Source organism: Micropterus salmoides, unplaced genomic scaffold (genome assembly GCF_014851395.1).
Source record: "Micropterus salmoides isolate LMB-PRFRI ecotype aquatic unplaced genomic scaffold, ASM1485139v1 Ms_hic_scaffold_18, whole genome shotgun sequence".
Lineage (NCBI taxonomy): Eukaryota > Metazoa > Chordata > Actinopteri > Centrarchiformes > Centrarchidae > Micropterus > Micropterus salmoides.
The window spans coordinates 32,249,667-32,255,666 of NW_024040928.1; positions in this window are offsets into that span (position 1 = coordinate 32,249,667).

Consider the following 6,000-nt stretch of genomic DNA (forward strand, 5'->3'; position numbering starts at 1 on the left):
ATTAATAGATTCCAAAGCATCTATTACAACAACATAATTTACTTTTGATGGTCACAACTAAATGGAATTTACAAGCAATTTATTTATAATTTTATTTTAAAAAAGTATTGGCAATGCAGTCTACGATTCCGATACATATATTATTATATATTCATAACTATTTTATAGAACTACCAGTCAGTGAAAACTACACAGTGCTAGCTTAGCATGAGTGGAACAATGGATGAAAGAAAACTCAAATATTGAAAGTCTGAACAAAAACATGTACTGCAGTACTGTTGTTTTGCATTACATCACACAGATGTTCCTATTTTTCTGGTCACTTAGTGTGACGTACTAACAGGCTGAATATTCTTTTCTTGTTTCTCATTCGTTTCACTAACACAGTGAACAAAGTGACACAACACATCACTACTACCACCATCTATACTGTTCTCAGATCATTTTAACAGCCGCTGACACAAACATGATGGAAACTGTTCATTACCTTCTGATGGTGGAAATAATCTGCCTGAAGCCGATGAGTGAAGGTGAAATTAATCGGCAGTTTCAACCAGGAAACCAAGCAGAGAAAGAACAAACATGGAGCTCACAGCAGGAGCTTTTCAGAGATCTGTTGATTCACATCCAGTCTCAACTCTCTGGATTCATCTTCAAATGAAGAGTTCTTTAAGGAAATGCGATCACAGAGCAGCTCTGAACTTTGGAAGGATCATCATGTCAAACAGTAACAGACAAAAAAACCTTGCTGGATCATAAAGGTCTGATGATAGTTTGATCCTTGCTGCCTTTTATTTCCCAACAAGGAAATGTAAAGTGGCAAGGTTCCATTTATTACTGCAGTCTGTTGTATCCATCATCATATGTTGTATTCACACAGACACAAACAGTGAGGACACAGCGTGTTTAGGACAGCGTGTATGAGGACAGAAGGTTTACCAGGACAGCGTGTATTTTATTTATTTATTTGGCAGGGACAATGCAAACAAACACAGTGTCAAAACAAAGCTTGTCACTGAAGTGCTGCATATAAAATTTGTAGCTAATGCTAATTTTCAACTCCTGTCCCTGTTTGGGCTTTTATACACAATAGAATTTACATACTTCACTACTTCAATTTAAAAAAATAATATAAACATGACATGTAATCATGCATATCATATACAACTCTTACCTACTTACAATAATTAAAAATGAGTTCACTTTTGGTTTGTCTTTAACCAGTTTTTAAGCCTGGAAGTAAACATTTTAAAGACAGGTACAGTCTTGATGTCAGATGGTAATGAGTTCCAGAGTTTAGAGCTCTTCACAGAGAAGGTCGTCTGTCCAAAGCTGGTCCTGCAGTATGGTATGTTACAGTCATGATTTGTGGAGCTCCTAGTGACTCGAATGCTGTTTTGTCTCTCAACAAATAAACTTAGCGGGTCAGGTGCTAAATGATTAATGCGTTGTAAATCAATTTAAGGAAGCAAAGATTGCTAAAGCTATCAAAATTCATTGAATTATATTTCTTAAGGATGGTACAGTAATGAGGAGTATTGTTTTTTTATCCATAATTTTTATTGCTCGGTTGTAGAGAGAGCCTATGCATTTGAGCGGTTTGTGCCCATGCTGTCATGCAGTATGATATATGAGGAAAAAATCATAGCATGCATGTACAGCAGGGCTGCCTGGTTTGGCATGTAGCTTCTGATTAGTTTGAAACAGTTGAGATTACTTTGTATTGTTTTTAAGATTTTCTTTATATGCTTGTCAAATTTAAGTTGAGGATCTAAAACTAATCCTAGATATTTAAATTCTGTAACTGGATGAATGTCTTTATTTTGTAAATTAATATTAAATCTTTCTTTTAAATCCAGTTTTTTAATCGAAAAGCAGATGTTTTTGAGAGATTTAGAACTAACTGATTTTGAATGAGCCACTGTTGGATGTCAGACATACTGGTGAACAGTACAGCTGCAGCCTGCTCAGGTGACTTGGCGGGTGCATAAAGAACTGCATCATCCGCATAGAGCTGACAACTGGCACCTGAGCAGTGCAGAGGTAAGTCATTTATAAAGAGACTAAACAGCAAAGGGCCAAGTATAGAGCCTTGCGGAATGCCCATTTTTATGTTTGAGAGTGCAGATATGTCTTGATCAACTTTAACACACTGTACTCTAGACTGGAGATAAGATGTAAACACAACACTGCCTCATCTGAGAAATTAAAATTTAACATTTTAGATAAAAACAAACTGTGGTTGACCGTATCGAATGCCTTTTTAAGATCGATAAATACAGCTCGCACCACATTGCCCTTGTTCCAGGGACTTATTTACATTTTGAATAAAACAGCAGTTTGCTATTTCAGTTGAATAACCTGGTCTAAACCCATACTGGTGTGGATGGAGGAGCTGTCTGGCTTCTAAGTGGTCAATCAGTTGCGCTGCTACAACTTTTTCAATTATTTTAGATAAAACTGGTAAAATCGATATAGGGCGATAGTTGCTTTGAACACAGGGATGATTATTCCTTTTTGCCTTGCACTGGGAAATGTACTGGTTCTTATGGAAAGATTAACAAGATGGGTCAATGGTTTGACAAGAACATCTTTATACTTTTTACGAAAACAGCTATTCATCCCAAAAATGTCATTAGATTTGGAATTTGAAAGTTTATTGATTATTTCTGCAACTTTTGTATCTGGCACCTCTTTAATATAAAAGGAATCTGTTGAGGTGACTCTCAGTGAATGATTGAGATAATCGACTGGCTGGAAATCTTTTGATAATTCTTCAACTGATTGCAAAATATGAATTGAATTCATCAGCCATAGTGGCACTATCGGTTATACTATTGCCATTGATCAAGTTCTGTAATCTTTTTGTGTTTATTTGATTTTTTAGTCAGTTTAAATGCTTCCAAAGTGAATTACTGTTGCCTTTAGCACTGTTAATTAGTTGAGTGTAATATGTGGCTTTTGCTTTCCGCAGCTCAAATACAACTTTATTACTTAAACTTCTGTAAATCAAGAGATCAGGAATAAGTTTAGATCTTAGAGATGTTATCAAAGCTAAATCTCGCATTTTCATGAGTTTTCATATTTCATTATTTATCCAGGGCACCGTGGATTCTTTTTGTTTAGATTTTATTTGCTTTGTAAATTTTTCTATCAGACTTGTAATAGCTATGGTCATGGAACCACAACACTCCTCTACCTCATCTAGTGTCATAATTTGTTCCCAGTTTATGTTTTTAAGTTCCCTTTCAAATTGCACAATTTTACTTTTAGGAATAATGAATTGTGTTTTTTCATGATCAGGTTTACCAAAGTACTACAGGCGCTTCTTCGTCAGTTTCCTAAACGTCAAAGTCATGTTGTGGTCCGAGAGTCCAGTAATCAAATTGTAAGCACTCATCATTAAAAAACACTGTAAACTACAAAGGGCATGAGTGGAGCCCAACAACCCACTCCTGCCCTCAGCAGCCATCTTGGCCATGGGGACAAAAGGTTTACCAGCACAGCATGGTAACCATTAGATTGGTAACCATTGGTGAGCAGGATGTGAGGGGTTGGAGCATGTATGAGGACAGAAGGATTACCAGGTCAGTGTGTATGAGGACAGAAGGTTTACCAGGACAGCGTGTATGAGTATAGAAGGTTTACCAGGACAGCGTTTATGAGGACGATTTGTTTACCAGGACAGCGTGTATGAGGACAGAAGGTTTACCAGGTCAGCGTGTATGAGGACAGAAGGTTTACCAGGACAGCGTGTATGAGGATAGAAGGTTTACCAGGTCAGTGTGTATGAGGACGATTTGTTTACCAGGACAGCGTGTATGAGGATAGAAGGTTTACCAGGACAGCGTGTATGAGGACGATTTATTTATCAGGACAGCGTGTATGAGGACGATTTGTTTACCAGGACAGCGTGTATGAGGACAGTATGTTTACCAGGACAGCGTGTATGAGGACAGAAGGTTTACCAGGTCAGTGTGTATGAGGACAGAAGGTTTACCAGGACAGCGTGTATGAGTATAGAAGGTTTACCAGGACAGCGTTTATGAGGACGATTTGTTTACCAGGACAGCGTGTATGAGGACAGAAGGTTTACCAGGTCAGCGTGTATGAGGACAGAAGGTTTACCAGGACAGCGTGTATGAGGATAGAAGGTTTACCAGGTCAGTGTGTATGAGGACGATTTGTTTACCAGGACAGCGTGTATGAGGATAGAAGGTTTACCAGGACAGCGTGTATGAGGACGATTTATTTATCAGGACAGCGTGTATGAGGACGATTTGTTTACCAGGACAGCGTGTATGAGGACAGTATGTTTACCAGGACAGCGTGTATGAGGACAGAAGGTTTACCAGGTCAGTGTGTATGAGGACAGAAGGTTTACCAGGTCAGCGTGTATGAGGACAGTATGTTTACCAGGACAACATGTATGAGGACAGTATGTTTTCAGAGGATGATCCCACATTCCCATCCTCCCTGATGAAAAGAGACATTTCTAAATAACATGCAGGTTTGACCACAAATGGGACTTTTCCAGTCCAGTATCTGAAGACTTACACTGAGTTCAGAAGAATCCAGAGTGAAGCAGTTTGATACGGTACAGAGATTAACATAGATAGCTCTCAAACACTAAACAAAGATGTTTCTAAAGAGAAGCTGCTGGACTGTTCAGAGCTGTTTGATGAAATAGACAGACTGCAGAATTATCCACGTCATCACAAAGAGGGTTTAACTGTCTCTCTTCAGAAGTCCATGTTTGGGATCTTTGTGACCAGCAAATGTGTCGGCTCAAGTACATGTTCATATGTCACTGTTGATCTGACACCATGTGCAGGAATTGACCCTACGCTAAGCCCCACCCCCCCTTAGTTACTGTTGCTAAGTCTGACAAACTCTTGGCGCTGCCACAGTCTATTACTGCACTCCCCAGAGAAATGTCAAATTTGTTGGAAAAAGAGATCTCAGAAAGAAGCAGACAGTTTTGCTGTTGCATTATACATTTGAAGGTTGTATTCAGGCTGTCAAACTGACTCAGAGGGACATGAAAAAAATTAGAGATAGAAGCTAAAGCATACTACTCACACAGTACAAGTTTGACCAGATCTTAGAAAATTACAGCCAAAAAAAGCTAGAAAATGACTCTTTTTGCATTAGAGTCAATGGAGCGCAGCCACGAAATTGTTGGACCTCAGTTAGAGCGAGTCCTATGCGCTGAGATTGGCCAGCTGTGTATTTGGGGCATTAGTGAAGGGTCAATTGTACATACAAGTCACGACCATGTAACTGAGAATGTTCCAGAGGACTGATTGTTCTCTGAAATCTTTCCAAGGTTTCTTCATTCAGTGGGTGCTCAGCTTCAGGAACCAGAACTGTTCCAGTCTTCTGGCGGTACAGAACTCTTACAGTCACTGCCTGGGTCCTGAAGCTCCTTCAGATTCAGAAACACATGATGCAATATTTACATCAGTCAGGACTGGGTACTTTTAGAAATACTGTTCTATTTGTACTTTTACGATTAATACGCAAACACTACAACAAGTGTACTTTGTTTTCATCTTATTATTACAGAAGTTACTAACTCGACTTCTCCCCTTTCCGGTAGTCTTGTGCTTTCTCGTCCCTCTCCTCTCTCCTCCTATCATTTCCTGCAGTTTTTCTGGCTCTGGAGCTGTGGAGTCTGGATCTGTGGTTGCGGGTCACCTGCTGCCCCCATGTTCCTGCTCGACACCTTCTGCTACAATTATTGCTGTTTCTAGTGCTATTATTATTATAATCAATAATATTAATATAATTATCAGTACCATTATTCATTTGCTGTTTGTATTTCTGTGTGGATATTGTGTGGGCTGCCCCCTCCCCCCTCTGTATATTTTTCCTACATGTATGATTGTTCATACATTTATATTTTATATTTATATCATATTGTATAATACCTGTGTGAGCAACATTTCCATCAGTTTTCGACAGACAATAAAGTTTAACAGTTTGTTCACAAGTTCG